This window comes from Harpia harpyja, chromosome 23 (genome assembly GCF_026419915.1).
Source record: "Harpia harpyja isolate bHarHar1 chromosome 23, bHarHar1 primary haplotype, whole genome shotgun sequence".
NCBI classification, from domain to species: domain Eukaryota; kingdom Metazoa; phylum Chordata; class Aves; order Accipitriformes; family Accipitridae; genus Harpia; species Harpia harpyja.
This window is the reverse complement of record NC_068962.1, coordinates 17,781,960-17,798,231: the sequence shown is the minus strand read 5'-3', so window position 1 is coordinate 17,798,231 and position 16,272 is coordinate 17,781,960. Positions and strand designations below refer to the sequence as shown.

At 43.5% G+C, this 16,272-nt stretch overlaps 1 protein-coding gene across 3 annotated transcripts in view; it reads left to right on the top strand.

Moving 5' to 3' along the window:
* Positions 1-16,272, top strand: part of RASSF3 (Ras association domain family member 3) — a 115,242-nt gene that overhangs the window by 76,951 nt on the left and 22,019 nt on the right. The gene's annotated exons all lie outside the window — the stretch shown is intronic.

The following is a 16,272-nucleotide window of genomic DNA, read 5'->3' as shown; positions in this document are numbered from 1 at the left end:
GTAAGTGTAAATATAGGCAGCTTTTTGGACACCATGACTGCTTAAGAGGAAGAAAGTGTCTTTTACTGGATGGAAAACATAGAGAAAGGCAGGTGAAAAAGAAGCTACAGCAAGAGAAGAGGCAGCTCCTCTTGGCAGGAGGTCTTGCTCTGCCGTTGAACCACTGGAAGGAGAGAAGGCTGGGCTGTGCACACCTCCTGCTTTTCTCTAGTCATGAAATGGGAACATTTGAGTGTCCTGACTCCTGACTGTTTCACAGTTTATTTTGCTCATTTCAAAGAGGGAGAGCATCACCTGATAAGTTTCTGGACAAACTGGAAGCCAATGTCACTGCTCTTTTTTTTTCTGTCTCTCTCCCCCCCCCCCCTTCTTTTTTTCTCCCCCCCCCCCCCCCCCCCAAGACCAGCGATGAAAAATAGAACAGAACTCTGATGAGTAAGGCACTAGTATAGTCAGGATCATGGTAAATAGCAGAGCTGTGTATGCTATTAACATAAGGAAAGTATGAAGTTGAAAAAATACATTAAATGATACCTCATCATTTGGCAGGTTAGATCTATTTTTTTTACCTTGGTTGTCTTTATTGTGCGAGACAGGAGATGTTCCCTCCCTTCCTTGTTCTCTTAGATCTTTCTCTTACAAGTGTATGAATCTGCTTTGGGTACTTTGTTAAAACAAAGAACAAGTATGGATGGCTACCAGAGGTCTGGGTAGCACCAGCAGGAGCAGAAGGACCAAAGCCTGACTGACATAGCTGAGACCTGAAAGCATTTGGCAGTTTGAAGGCAATCTCTTTTTGTAATAGTCTCTGAACTCAGCCCTTAGATGAATGCAATGCCATGGGAAGCTGAGAAATGGGTATAAATATTTAGATTTATGTACGATGAATTTTGGTTTTGCCAATTAGTAATATCCCTTAGGAATTAATTGCAAAGTCTCTTGTGTTTTATTGAGAGCTGGAAGAGGGAGGAATGACCATCAGCAGCCATTGGACTGGAAGAGCATGTGTGTGTCTGGCCCTCTGGGGACACGGTGTGTCCTGGGCAGGGCGAGGAGACCGGGGGAGATTGTGTGGCCGCTGTCTCTTCCTTCTTCCCTGGCTCAAAGCTGCTCTCTGTGCAGCGCCTACGTGAAGAGTTAAAACATCTACCCTGAGCAAAGGGGATGATGTGAGCAGAGGTAGGAAGCCCCTCGGTGCTCCAGCCCGCCTGTGTGGCTGTGGCTGAGCCTCCGCTCCCAGCGGGCTCTTCCCCCGTGCCAGTGCAGTGTGCCAGCATTAACAGGGGAAGAGGCTGGGACAGGGGGTTGCTGCCATGGCCTTGGGGAAAAGGGCGCTCTCCCTGCTCTCCAGAGAGTTCTGCCATGAGCTGGGTGAGGGATGAGGCATCTGTACAGCCAAGCTGCCTGGAAAGAAGGGGCGAGCCCCGGGTCGCCTTCTGTGTGGGTGAGGGATGCTGGGGCTGAGAGGAGATCGTGAGCCCTGTAGTTCGGGCGTTCCAGCGTGCTTTGGTTAGTGGTGTGGGGAGCTGGGCAGGCAGCGTGCCAGGCCCTGTATCCTGGGCGAGAGGAGTCCAGAGAGCTGAACAGCAAGGAGGAGGATGGCTCAGGTTGCTCCCACTGGGAACTGGAGCGGAGGTTTGCACAGAAACTGGGTGCTGTGGGTAGTTAACAGGGCTGGTGGTCAGGTAGAGGTGGTGTTGGTGCAGCGGTGCAGGTGATGGGTTGGTGGGAGCTCTGAAGATGAACGGTGACCTGATCTGGAAGGAACTGTGAGTCTGTGCTATACAAACAGTGATGCTTATGAGAGCAGCTTATGTATGGGGAAAGGTGTGTGGGGTTTTTTTTTGTCTTTTCTTCCACCGCCTGTTTTGTTTTCTTTGTCTGTCAGGACTGGCTGGACTGGCTTTGAGCCGATACCATCAATTCAACCTTCAGTATTTTGTGTGTTCTTTTAAACCTCTTACTTCATGGCTGTGATGCCTGAAGAGATCACAAAACAATACCTGGCTGCATACAAATGCTTTTCAGATGATTATCAATACCACTTAACAGACTTCTGTTAAGCAAGCCTGTTTGTAAACACCAGTATGCTGGGTAATTATTAACTGTGAATCCCTCCTTTTTGGCTGCTATTCTTTTGGAGATTTGAAGATGGTTGGTGGTAAATGGACAGGTGGTTAAAATACTTGTCCAAGCTGAAGTCTAGCAACCACAGCCTAATGCTAGTCCCTTAACTTCCTTTGCAGGATGAAGCTGATACAGTTAAGATGTAGTTTGAGACTGAATTTGAAGCTCCTTTTATCAGAGTGTGACTGCGCTGGGAATCCAACTGACTTTCTCCAGTAGGCTTTGGGATACTTTGGCTGTTCTCTAGAGAACTTGTTTGAAAGTAAATGTAGAAAGCAGGATTTTACTTCCCCCCCCCCCCCCCGCCCCAAGTTAACACAACAGATACATGAAGTATAACAGTATTTAAAATTTGGGTGTTGACATACGGTGATATTGTGTGAAAATGGGTGAGAGACTGAAATTTGTAAAGCTGCTGTTTACTAATTGCACTTTTGTATTGCGCCTTTGCCAATAAAAAGAAAAAAAGTGCATCATTTAATCTTTGGCGAGACAGACAAATGCAGACCGGTTGCATGGAAGTGTTTGCTCTGGCACCCTTCATTGCTTATGAGGGTCTTTGCTTATGACCTGAATTCTGGGAAGGTGTCCAAGCTCTGTGCACACTGAAGTGCTTATCTCTTGAGGTTTTTTATGCTTTTGCACAACAGAATACACAGACCTACTTAGCAAATGCCCATGCAATTATAGCTCTGTGTCCCATTTCGAATTCTCCACACCACTCCCTGCTGCAAAGGCTATGCAATTAAAGCTGTCCTTCCAAGGAGGTCTTGTTCTTCAGTTCCAGTTTGTTCTTTTGCCTTGAACCTTGATGGCGTCTCTTTTTCTCTTAATTTGAAAATGTTCTGTGTTAATGATACGACTTATTTTGAAGGTGACCTGTCATCTTACATTCGTCTCTGGAGGAAAAATTAGTTCTCTGAGCAAAATAAATTGTATTCTGTTTTTATTTGAATACTTCCACAATTTACAAGAGTGCGTGAGGAATTTCTGCTTTGTGCTTTTGTGTCCACGCTACCAATGTAACAGTAGCCTCTTGCAAGAAGCTCCTACAAGAGTGGTGTTTCTGAAACTCTTAAACTTCCTTTTCATTGCTGTAAGAGAGTCAGTCATGTGGCATTAACAGATCTGTAGCATTTGTGCAGAGCCCTTGGCTGGTGTCTGGGGAGGCTGGAAGCTGTGCATGGCACAGGTAGAAGCATGGGTGGTAGAAATATGAGTGCGTTTGTGCTGTCTCTCAAGGTAGTGTGTAGCTGTTTCAAAATCAGTCGTTGCTCTGGTGGAGATATAACTGAACACAAAACCTCTCCTGACTTGCTGCTGGTGGTAGGATCTTAAAACTATCCTGGCTGCCCATTTTTAGCTGGTTCCCGCAGAAGTGAGACTACTTGCAATCTTTCCATTCTCTCTCCTAAGCTTAGGTAACATGTTGACTGGGTCTCACAAAGCAGTGGAAACATGCAGGTATTGAAGCTTCTACAGATCTTCAGTGAAGCTGTAAGCAGGTTTTGCAGACAGACCGTGCTGGTGCTCTGGCCAAAAGAAAGGCCAGCAGTGGGAACAGATGCCATTGGAGGCATCAGGGCAGCCACTCAAAAGAGAAGGTGTGTAATCCATAGGAGGGAAAAGAACTTCAATCACAACTTGCCCCTTTGTAGCCATCCATGTGAAAATCTTGTGCAGTTTATTTTACGAGTAGGTTGTAAGCAAGAAACCAGGCTTTGTTAGTTCCTTTGCATGCAAATCACTTGGGGTTTTTTTTGTTGCCCTTTCAGAGGCTACTGGAAGAATTTCCAGTATTAAATGGAGCTGATGCTGTCCCTGACCTTGGGTCATTTGAGTCAAAATGTTTTTAGAACAGCCTTGCTTTTTTAGAACAAAGGAGGACCTGGAAGTTTTGAAAAGTTGTGTAAATAAGACTGTTTGTATGGCCTGCAGCAGCTTGGACTCTATGGCAGGGACTATAGCAGGAGCATTGTTTTACATTTCTGTTCTGCCTTGCGCCTCCAGCCCCTTCCTCTGCCTTCCCTCTGGCGTTGGTGGCACCCTGTGAGCGCTCCCTGTGGGGAAGGGAAGGGGTTGCGTCCATTGCTGCTGACTGAGGCTGTGCGGTTGTCAGTTCTGTGTGTTTATCTAGAGAGGAGTAAGCATCCTATGTGTGTTTACTCTTACACTGTTGTTTGGCGTAGTTCAGTTCTTGCCCTAGACAGTCCAGGGTCTGCCTAGTTAGAGAAGGCAATCTGCTTTTAACTCAGAACAGCAGGGAGCTGTGAATGCTCCCAGTGAAGGAGGCTTGGCATTACCTTTTCCCTGGACTTTGTGTATTTATTGCAGTACAGAGGTTACCCCTTTACCCCCTTTCCCTTTGGAGTGGCAGATACTCGAGCTTCCTTCCCATCCCCCAGCTGTGCCTCTCAGCGCGCGCTCTTCTGAGATGAAGTGCTGCAGGACTTCCTTCAAAGGGCTTTTTTGGCCGGGAAGCTCCTGGGCTAGCTGTCCTCCGCAGCGGGCCTGTTCTGTATTCTGGCAGGGTTATGAATGCCTGCTTTCCACCAACCGTTCCTATCACAAGACACAGATAAAAATGGACAGATACATCTTTAATGAATTTATAAACCTCAAAGGATTTGGCTTTCTTTTAAAGCAGGCATCTGGCTTTCCATCCCGTGCTTTGGCTTCCCTTGGTTACTTCAGAATCACTGTGTGCTCCTTCCCTCAGCTCTCACAGCACAAACCTTTTGCATGGTATTGGAGATTATTTCCAATGAGGAGTGGGATTTTGAAATGATTTTTAGAAGTGAGGTGATTTGTTTCTACAGAGCTAATTTTCTGGAACAGCTTAATCTGTTAGTCATCAGTACTCTAAACAACCCACGATACCTTTTGTGAAAAGTCTGTGTGTAGGTCTGTTTTGTGATGTATGGCAGAGACTGATGGGCTCTTCACCAGACTAGTTACCTCCAGATGAAGCAAACCATAGAAGATCCTTTGTTAGGGAGAACTAGACCAAGTCTGTCTTCATCCTAGTCACATCAGTCTTTTCTAGAATAAAGCAAAGGGAACAGCATATCTTGGTCTTTGCAATTATCTGACCTGAATAAGCTTTATCTTTTTTTTTTTTTTTTTTTTTTTTTTTTTACCCCAGCAATTGATGTAAGAGGGACAAGGTTGAGAACTTTGGTTTCTAAGTGAATATACGAAATGTCCTTCCATTTGATGCAATCTTTTGTATTTCAAAAGGGGGAAAAAAAAAGTTTTCAATTTGAAGTTTAAGTATGACCTAGGGTTTAGTCATATGCAATAGACGCTACACATCAGAGCAAAGGATGCTATTTTTTTTCCTCCTCTGCTGCTTTTACCACTTCAATCTTTGGAAAACAGGATTCCTTTCAAGTTCTTTGTTCTTGTAAGCGGCTGATTACATGTCTTAGCTGGATCATGCAAATGACTATGTTTGTCCTTAGCAGCAAGTTGATAGGAAGCATGTTAAATTCTTACCTTATTTTTAATTGTACTCTGGGGTATCAGTAAACTGAGAGGCTGTTGAGGAAAGCTGGAGTACTTGTAGTTTCAGTAAAGATACCTTAAAGCAGGACAGTAGTTTTGAATAAAATAACACAACATTCAAGTTTGTCATCCAGCTAAATTTCAGTATCTTCTGCATGCCTGCATTTTATAGCCATACTTCCCTTCCCATTGAGGATATGTTGCTTCATTGTCACATCTGATCAACTGCATAAGTTGGCTTTGATGCTTTAAAGAAAGGTGGTTCATTCTGCAGGGTGGATTATATACAAACAAATGATATATAGGCAAATCATGAAGCAAAGTAGGAAACTTTTTAAACATTAAGTCTGATTAGAAAGATTAATAAAGGAAATACTTCTGAATGTGGAAGGACAGTATGACATTTGCAGTTCTGTAATTTTTAAAATACTCTCTGGATAAACATTTCCCATTATTTGTTTCCAGTAGCAGTTGTTTTTAATGTTAATAGTCAACTACTGGACACGCAAGATTTGCATTTAAATTCATTAAGTGTATACTTTTCTAAGTGAGTGTGTGAAAGTTTTGGAATGCATGAAACTTAGCGACCCTGTAATATCATAAAGGGCATGTGGTGATTTGCGTCATTTCAAGTAGGGTTTTCCCATACTAATTCTCTTCACTGCAGGCCCTGCGTCAAAATCTGAATGGTGCTTATCTATTAGACATCACAGCTGTCCCTTGCTGGAGAGCTGACAGTTCAGTCTGGTTGCAGAGGAAATGTGTTGTGTGACTGAAGTATTACGGACTAGAGTGGGAAAAACCACACAGGCTTGACTCCACTCTGGTGCAGAGGTAACCTGTGAGGTTGTCTGTTAGCTCTCGGTGAAAAAAATTCAACTGGGAGGGGGGTTGCCAAGTTTGAAGGTGCACGTTGAATTTCTAAGGCTGTTGGTTGTCTGCTTAGGCATGCCTAATAGCTCTGGACTCAGTAGTTACAAATTCTCCTGCTGTTCTGGGCTTGCAAATCTGGACAAGGATTGTCCAGCCACAGGGGCTGTTGCAGTTGATATTGTCTTCTGTAATTGTTTGGGCTCTTGGGCTGTCTCCTGTTGATGAGACGAGCAGCTCCAGTCCTGGTGTCTGTTGTACTTTCCTACTAGAGCTGCTCTTTAAGACCTTCAATCTCTCTGAAGTTGAGAAGAATAAAATAAAACTAGGAAGGAAAAAATTCTGCATGTGTAGTCAATACGATGCACTTTCCCAAATAGCTTCACTGGTGGTGAGCAAATCCTCTTTCAAAACCCACACTAGTATGCCTGAAGTCTGAATTCCTTTCTGGATCTGATGGGTCCAGATCTTTAGATTTAAACTTGTACATACTGAATTTTTGCCTTACTTACTGATTTGCTCAGAGAGCATGTCAAACTCGGGGAGGGGGGGGGAATAGATTCTTCAAAGAGTAATGTAAAGGATTCCAGTGAAGGCTAGGGCATGTTATCTCTAGTTTTGCATGGAAATGCCTTTAATTTCTTGCTTTTAAGAAATGACCAACCCAAACCCTAGAAACCTTGTTATAGGACATTTGGCTCACACGGTGTAAGTCAGGAAGTTGTTAACTGGGTAGAGCAGCTGGAAGCTGCTGAAGAAAAACCTTGCGCTCTGTCCATGCCCTGCCTCCTGTACTGCTTGGACCTTGTTTTGCTAGCTTAGCTTTTCTTCCAGAGTTAATTTCCTGACAGGTTAGTGAGCTGAGTTTCCCTCACCAAGGGTTTGAGTAAATGCTGAGACCCAGGGAGGAGGTGAGATGTCACAGCTATAGGGAAGGGGAGTGGAATATCCCATTTGTCCTTGAGAGCAGCAAGTTGTTGGGTTGTGTCACACCTAGGAAAACTTAACGCTCGTGTTTGACCAAGTCTGGGTGATAATGCTTTAGTGCTAGCTCCCTAGAGCAAATAAAACCATTAAGAGTGTGGTGTGACGTGAATTGGTGGCTGTGTTGCCCAGTGTAACACTGGTTCGTTCTATCCCTCACTTATGCCAATACATACAGCTTTTGGTGGGACTGTAGTATATAAAGATCAGGGAACTCCAGTAAGATGATGCATCTAGGAAAAAAGAGGGAGTGAGGCTGCTTGAGCATCTGCCAGCAGAAAAGCGTGTATCTCCATTTGGAGCTTTAACCTTGCCAGTCAAGATGCCTGGGATGTGAGAGGGCCGGTTGGTGTGTGGAGAGTTTGTAATGCATGGACTACATCCTGCACTGTAGCTCTTTGCAGTGATGCCTTGGTGTCTGTGGAGGAGCTGACTTAGGTTCAGCAGAGCTTACTGACAGTAGCTCAGTACCAGCCATGTCAGAATGTGGGGACAACTTACCTGGGGTGTTTTTTGCATCATACTGTTCGCTGCTTGTGCTTCGCCTCTCCCCACATTTTCCTTCCAGCTCCCCACAGTAGAGAATTGGCTATATAATGTTTAAAAAAAAAAAAAAAACACCACCAAAAAAACCCCCTAATTTCTTTCTTAACAGTGGTTTAAAGTGATGGACTGTACCATGTAGTGCTACCTACTGCTCGTAAGTCTTGAGCATTAAGAAAATAAATGGTAGCTTCAATTTTGAATTACTTGCTGTTGGGAAATCTTAAATTGGATGCACAGCTTCAAGTCTGAAGGTGTTATCTATCTTCTGGAGAGATCTAATGGAGAGTTGTCTCTTTCAGAAGTAACTTCCACTGCTAGTCTAAATTGACATTCTAATACATACCTAAGAGGTCCTTCGAAGCATTTGTCATCTCATAAACAACTCTTTTAAGTGCTCTCCATCTTCTCTCTTGGCTAGTCAAAGTGACAGGCTGAAGAGGAATCTTCTCTTAGCAAAATTAAACTGGCAATGGATAACATGTTAAAAATGGCAGGAAATCTATCTTTTTATTTTAAAGCACAAAAAACCTGAGGCAAAACTACCATGTAGTCTTTTTCCATACATTCATATTTCACTTTTGCCACTGCAAATGGCAGCTGATCAGAAGGAAACTGTATTTCATTGTTGAAGTCTAACCATTCATTGCTTAGTACTGAGAAAATACCTATCAGCAGGTAATCTACACTATGCAGAAGTAATTTGTAAACATACTGAGTCTGTCTGCCAAAGCTAGCTTAAATATGTTTTGAGACCTATGAAATACACACTAATATCAAGCTTGCAGCAAGTGATGAGGGGTGTTTTGTTTTCAGTGTTATTGCAGGCACACTGTGGTATTAAATGTAAACACAAGACTAAGCATTAATTTTTAAATTCATAGTCCTTTTGGACTTTACTGTGCAAATAACTTGTTGTTACTGGTTTGTCTTCTCTAGAAAGGATTAAAGGATTTTTTTTTTCTTTAGTGCAACTGACAGCCCTTTGCCCTACACCTTCAGAAAAGCTGATGACAACTGCAAGCACTTGACACCTGTGAAAATCAGGTTTCAAACTCTTGAAGTTCAGAAAAGCCTTTCCGTATTCTGACCTGTTGAATGTGATATTGAAATGAAAGGTAGTTTGGAAAAAGCACTTGAGGTCTGTAAGCCTCAAATTTAGCACTATGTTTAGCTTATTCTTTTTTTAAACGCTTCCTAAAATGGCTTAGCTGTTGTGACAGGTACTATTTAAAAAAACAAATGGGCTTGACAAGTGCTTTCTTAGAAGCTTGCTTTACACATAGCAATAGGAGCAATCTTGCTTTTTGACTTGTCATGCTTTAATTTGAAGTTGGTCAGTGACACCCAGCAGCTTCCTCTGAGACACTTAGTAGGTGTGGTATGTGAATGCTAGAAGTGATGGCTGCTTCCAGGTATTTGAGGACATAGGGTGAATTAAAGTGCACCTCTGTAGGAAAAGAATCGGCATTCCATTTGATTTTTAACATGCACTTTAAATCCCTTTAGATTTTCCACTGTCAAAGTGAAGTGTTGCTTTTTTTTTTCCTTGGCTTTCGCAGTGAGGAGAGACAGACTCATCTCCATCGTTATTAGGTAGCAGCAAATGACTTTGCTGTTCTTTTTGGTACCCCTAGGTCACCAAGCTGTACTGCCTCCAGTTTTCTTTTTACTTACTCTATTGTATGACTGAGCAAACTATACTACTTGACTTACCAGTCTGTTGACTAGTTGCAGTCAGCTCTTCTTTATCTCCATTTCCTTTTTTGCTTGTTATGCAGTGTGAATAGTCTCTTTAAAGAAGGGAGGGTTGAAGTGATGTTTTTGCAGACCAGGCTGCTATAGCTTACCTTCTTCTGTGCCCTCTGAGAGTGGCCCAGGAAGGGCAGGAAGACAGCAGCTGCTGCAGGGAGATCAAACCACATTTGTTACACTAAACCAGACAGCAGGGTAAGCTGCGAGCGAAGGCAGAGCACTCCCTGGGATGGGGTTGGCTTCTGGAGAGCTGGAAGTCAGAAGTGTAACACTCTGTTTCCTGGCCTTCTATAGCAAATCCTTAACCTGAGTTGAGGAGAATTTATCTGTATGTCCTGGACCACTGGGCATTTGTACTGGAATACAATATAAATGGCTTCCCAACTGCTTCTTTAAAGTGTTTCCTCCACTGGGCATGGAGGCTGTGGTGGTGTGACTTTGCTAGAAGACAGTTTTGTTTGACATGGTGGACCATTGCCATGTCCAAAGATCACCCTGATGCTGAGGCGTTTGCGGTGCTGGGAAGTGCTTAGGTTGTAGGAACTGTGACTATGTTTGCCTTCCACTTGCACCAGTGGCTTGTACCTTTTCTTGATTCCTCTTGCCCAGCCCTACCTTGGCTGGTTTTTTGCTCCCTGTGATGATTGCTGCTCACATGTCTCTTGGGTGCAGCAGGACACCCTTTTCCACCAGGGCTTGAGCTCTCCCTGGTCTTTTCCATGCTGTTGTACTGACTCAGCCTGGGTTGGGTGGGTGTCTGCAGCTCAGCCCTTTAATCTCCTCCCTGCTCTACTTACTGTATCTTTGATCTCTGGTACCTCCTACAGCCACTCATTTCCCTTGTCAGATAACAGCTACTTACCTGCTCTCCATGCAGGTACTGGCTGCCCTGAGTATTTATTCTTTGTAGCTGCTTCCTTTCCCCAAATGCCAATGTTTCTGTCTTAATCCCTGTGGGATAGGTCAGATGATCATCTGCGCTTTCTTTCTAACCCACCTTCTTTTGGGACAGCCAGCTAATTTACATTCATGGAGTCTGTGTCTTTCAGAAGCTCTGCATAGGAGACCACTGCGTTTTTTCAACCGGATGAATTTGCAGGAGCCTTTGCTCCCTTGCTGTGTCGGTGCAGCTGTGTCATAGGTTGAGACACCTCTGCGCTTGGGCTTCCTGGCTTCCCCAATTCTGCTCCGAGGAGGTAGGCGCAGAGCCAGTTGCTCTATGGGTGGCTATGAGAGATCCTTCAGAGCTCTGCTGGTAAAAACAAGGTGCAGCAGGAGAGGCTTCTCCTGCGGGGAGGCTGTCAGAGACTTCTACTCCACCCTTCCTGCTGTGGGAGAGGAGAGGTGTTAGGCATCTTGTCCATGTCTTTCTGTAGCTGCCATCACTGGGGTGGTTTTTCAGTTTACCCTGTCCCCAGCTAGTATATATTGCCCTTCTGACCTGCTGGCAGCTGCTTGGAGCAGCGCTGTCCTGGTGCACAGCCTGCTGTTTACTTCAGGAAAAGTTAATGTTCCATCATCTCTCCATGCATGCCTCAGCCCAAGGGTTTTCTGCGGGAAAGTTGCAAAATCGGGGCAGTAGCAGAATTTACAAAATGCTGAGAGATGCTCACTGACTTCAGAAAAAATGGAAGACATTTGTCTTCCTATCTCTCCTAATTCCTTGGGATGTAGCTATGTGTTGGTGCTACTCAAGGCAGAATTCCCTGAATCGTACAAGAGGGGCCAGTGAGAGGAGCAGCATGCCTCAGGGGATTGTATGGTTTAAAATACCTCTCTTATAAATTGCAACAGATGGTGGTGGGATTCTTTGAGGTGGGTTTTTATTTGAACAGTACTTTCAAACAGCTCCCCCCCCCCCCATCAATGCAAATTTCTGGAAAAAGTGTGAAAATGAACAAAGGAAGGTTGTCTGTTTTTTGTTTTGCAGCTTCAAGGGAAAGGCTGTAGGACCTTCAGTTTCATTTTTCTGTGGTGCTAGACATAGCTCTTCTGCCTCCACCAGTGACACTCTGCTGTATTGCCCAGATTAGGGAAATGTAAACAAGTATGCAAGTGGATTTTTACAGAATCTCTATGTATTTTTAATGTGTTTAATGTAAGTTGTAGGATCTGCACTCACTTCTCTCATTAGGGTTCTTTTCAGTTAAGAAAAGGTCTGTCTTGCAAGAAGGGGATTAGCTCTGCTGATTAGCTGCAGGCTGTGTTTGAGGAATTGGCTGAGTGTTACCTTGCAAACCTGGTTTTGGCCCTCCCAATACCCAGGAACACAGAAGCTGTCCTGTTAGTTTCCAGCCAATAATTTTTCATTTGCTCAGGAAGGGCATCCTGTTATGTTGGCTTCCATGCAGTATCTGATTACCCTGTGAAACTTGATGCAGTCTTGAACTCTTGACCAGATACACTTTCTGCTCATACTTTTCTTTATTATCCTTTTAAACTGTTGGGGTTTTTGTTTGTGTTTTTTGGTGTGGGTTTTTTTTTTTTTTAATATCCTTTCCAGCATGATAGACGGTAGCTCAACCAATTTTTCTTTTAGGTCACTCTTTAATTGTATCCCTACTTAGATAAGGTCATGTATGTTATGGGCTTAACTTCCCACATTTCTCCTTGTTTCTTTCTCTGCTGGTATTAAGGCAGAAATGGTGCCTCTTTGTAGAAGGCTGTTAATGCTTGCTGAAATTAAAAGGCAGATCTTAGGAAATACAAGTCTCTGTCTTCCTTGAAGGTTGTAAACAGAGGCGGTAATTCTTGCTTTTCGTTTTGCCCTGGCTGGATAGATTAATTCTCATGTGTCGTAGGTGTGTAGGATTTGCAGATCTCTCCTGACCTGTCAAAATGAAAGCCAGCTGTAACAATTTCATATCTGCCTCTTGGGTTGAAACACGAGCTGGCTTCTCCAAAGCTTGTCCTGTTATTTGGACAGGGACAGTGTCCTGTTATTTCTTTGGGACAGCAGAGGTCTCTTTGGCAGATTTTTTTCTTCAACAGAGACCTCTGAACAGCTACTCTCTAAAATGTCTTCTGTACATGTGGTGGGTTGACCGCACTTTCTCCAGACAGGGCAACAGAAAAGCTGGACTACTGCTTTCTCTGTGGGCTTCAAACAGAGCTCTGAAATAAGCTGAGGGTCTTTTAAATAGTAAAATGCTGACTTCAGATTCAAGACTTGTGTTTGAAAATTGTTCATGCAACTCGAATAGGAGAGGGAAGAACGTTACAGTCTTGCTAAGCTTGAGGTAGCTCCCATTTCGTCTGGTGGCTGGACAATGCACGAATGAAGTGCTGAGAAGGAACAGAGGAGAGCATTAGTAAGAAGAAGAAAGCAAGTACTATAACTGTTTCATCAGAAGCAACAATGTAAGTAACAACTAGATAAACCATCTGTAGTAAAGCAAGAAAATGCTTTAAAGACAATTTGTGCAAAAAGCTAAATAAACTCTTTCCCCAAGAGAGGAGCTCTTGAAAAAAGTTTGAGAGTTATGTGTGCTGCAATGTATTTTAATGAGGAGGGAAGCAAGAAAACATGATCACTTTTTGCAGTGTTTCATCTGTTCTTGTGGTTATTTTTTCACTCAAGCCCAACTCCCACATCTTTTAGTTTATTACAGAACTTTTAAAAATAAATAGTTGTTTAGCAGAATTCTTGTTGAGGTATGAGGAAAAAAAAATATGCACACACATGCACTTATATATATATATATATATGTGCATATGCATGCCAGGGCTTAGTTATGTAAAGTTAAGCATAACTGTTCTCATCTGAAAACATCTCATTGTCCTTAAGTGTAAAGTGTGATCATAGTCTTCATAGTTTTTTGATGAATCCTAGCTCCATGGTACTCTAATTCTGGATTGTGCTTTCTAGGTAACAAAATAATTCTTTTATAAATGACCACATTAAAGTGTGTGTTTGTTTATCTTTAAAAACACAGGATAACTAAGTCAAGTTGTCTCTAGTTTGGAAAAGCCAGCGTTATTTCTCCTCCTTGTTTCTCTGGGTTAGGTTACAATTTTTAATTACATTATTGCTTGCCAGCATCCCTCCCACAGACTCTTTGCCTCATCCAGCACACAGAATATACGGTGCTAATCTTGATGAGTATTTCCCCTTCTCCTTTTTGTGGAATATGTGGCATAAGGCCATAAGTTTCCTGCGCGGTACTCAAAGCTTGCTTTAAAAGAAGAATTAATCATTTCAACATGTGTGTGGGTTTTTTTGGTGGGGTTTTTTTTTCCCTCCTATGATATTTCACAAATGTTTGTGAACGTGCTTTCCAATAATAACATATTAACAACAGCTTCTTCCCATCTGCAAGTGCACCACTACTCCCTCCATGTTTCTGGTTTTAAGAAGTCTGTTTTGTGTTAGGGTTGAATTGGGTGATCTGTAGCTGTTCACCTCAGGCTCTGCGCAGGTTTTGTCTGGCAGTCACCTTGGTTAGCTTGGGACCTGCTGTTTGTTTCTCTCTTGCACAGTGGCGATATTCCCATTCCATAGTGGATGCTGAAACATAAGGAATGTGTGAATACCTCTACAAAGGCAAAAGCAAGATCTGTCTAGACCAGCATCCCATCTGACAGTTGCTGATGGTAGGTGCCAGGGGAAGAGTAGAAAAACAGGGAAACACACAGTGGTGTTTTGCCAGAACATTTTTCCAACCTCTTTGATTGGCAGGCTAGGTTATTTTCTTCTGTGAGTTGCCTAGTTGCTTTTGCACCTATGTAAACTTGTAGCATCCCCAGAGTCCTGTGACATGGGATTCCACAGATTAACTGTTACTTGCAAAAACTACCCCGTCTTTCTGTGTTTTTTTGTGAGTCTGCCTCTTGCTAGTGTCATTGGGGTAGGGTTCAGCTCTGGACTAAAACACCTATATGCAGGTGTGTGAATGCAAGTGTCTCACTGACAATGCTGGCATCGGAGCTGAGAGCAATTCAGCTCGCCACCAAATCAACGTATAGGCTGGGACTCAGCTGCTTAAACCAGAGGTATCTGGTGTCATTTTGGGTACTGTAGGATGTGTATCCTGCCCAGTCTCCCATTGCCACTTGATGGGTTGCAGGCATCCCGCTAAACTGCTGACATATCTGCCAGCCCTGTGCAGGCATCTTGGATGCGCTAGGACTTCTCAAATATGGCAGTTGGGTTTATCAGGCAGAGTTGGCTTCTCCTGTCTCGCTGCATCACCTGGCATGGGAATGCAACTGTTCAAGTCTTTTGACCCAGATCACTGTCTCATCCTGTCCCCCTCTTTGCTCCCTCCTTTGTGTAGTAAGTAACATCTTCTACTTCTGATCTGGTTAGATCTACAGCTGTGACAAGACTTCTGTGCGTACCTCACATTGCAGAGAATGCACAGATCCTGCATGTGCTTGCTTTGTTTGCAGATGTGAATGTTCATGACCCAGCAAGTCATAATTACTATCGGGTCTCAAGTCAGCTCCCCCAAAAGGAGAGAACCTGCCATTAGCAATCATCTGTGGATATTTTTGTACTTAAAACCCCTTTTCAGGGCTGGGGTGGAACCCATTCCTGCCAAGCCAATTTGACTCTGGGGTTCCTCCTGCAGTTCCTGCCTCCTTTGCTGGGTGTCTTCCAGTTTCTGCAGCAAGGGATCTTGCAGACCCAACCTCACACTTACAGTTGCTTGATGAAGATACTGCCACAGAACACCTAAAAATCCTCGTGTTTGCAAGTGTGTGAGGAAAACAGTGCTATGTGGAGCGTGGAGAAAAATATACTGATGATAAACCATGAATGAATTAGTTTGTTCTAAATTTTATTTGGTTGTTGATGAGTGAGTATAACAATGCTGCTCAAAAAGATGGATGCATTTATTTAAACAGTAGGTGGTCCTTGAATTGAGCAGCAACTCTGAAACACAGCTAAATACATCTCCTTCAGCACATGGTCCTGACGTGCTGTGCCTGCACTACCTTTCCCTGCTGGTTCCCTGTCATCCTCCTGGACTCCACAGCTCTCCCTTTGCAGTTGCAGCTGCTCCAGAGACACTTGGATGAAATTTCTGTTGTGGACAAACCCACCGTTTCCCTGCAGCTTCTCCCTCTGCTGCAACGGAGCAGTTTTGGCTGGAGTTTTGAGAGGGGAAAAATGTTGTCTTGATACATAGTATTGCGAACCCTGGCTCAGGCTTTTAAACATTTGTCGAAGTTGTGATCAAATGAAAAACGGCTGTTGCTGTCTGCCACAATTTCAGTCAATACATACTTGTGCGCCATAGAGGTAGTGGTTTGTGTTCTTTTCAGATAATCTGTTTGCAAATTATTGTTGCAATTTGACACTTGGATATGTGCTGTATTTGTCTCCTGAAAGCATTTTAAGTACCTTTCTATAGCCTTATTTCCAATGAAACGTGCTTAAACCCATTATTTAGTGGTCGTGTTCAAGTTCATAGTAAAGCTTATAACCTGCGCTTGCTCAGCACTTCACTTCCAAGGCACACAATTAAAGACTCCTAGATT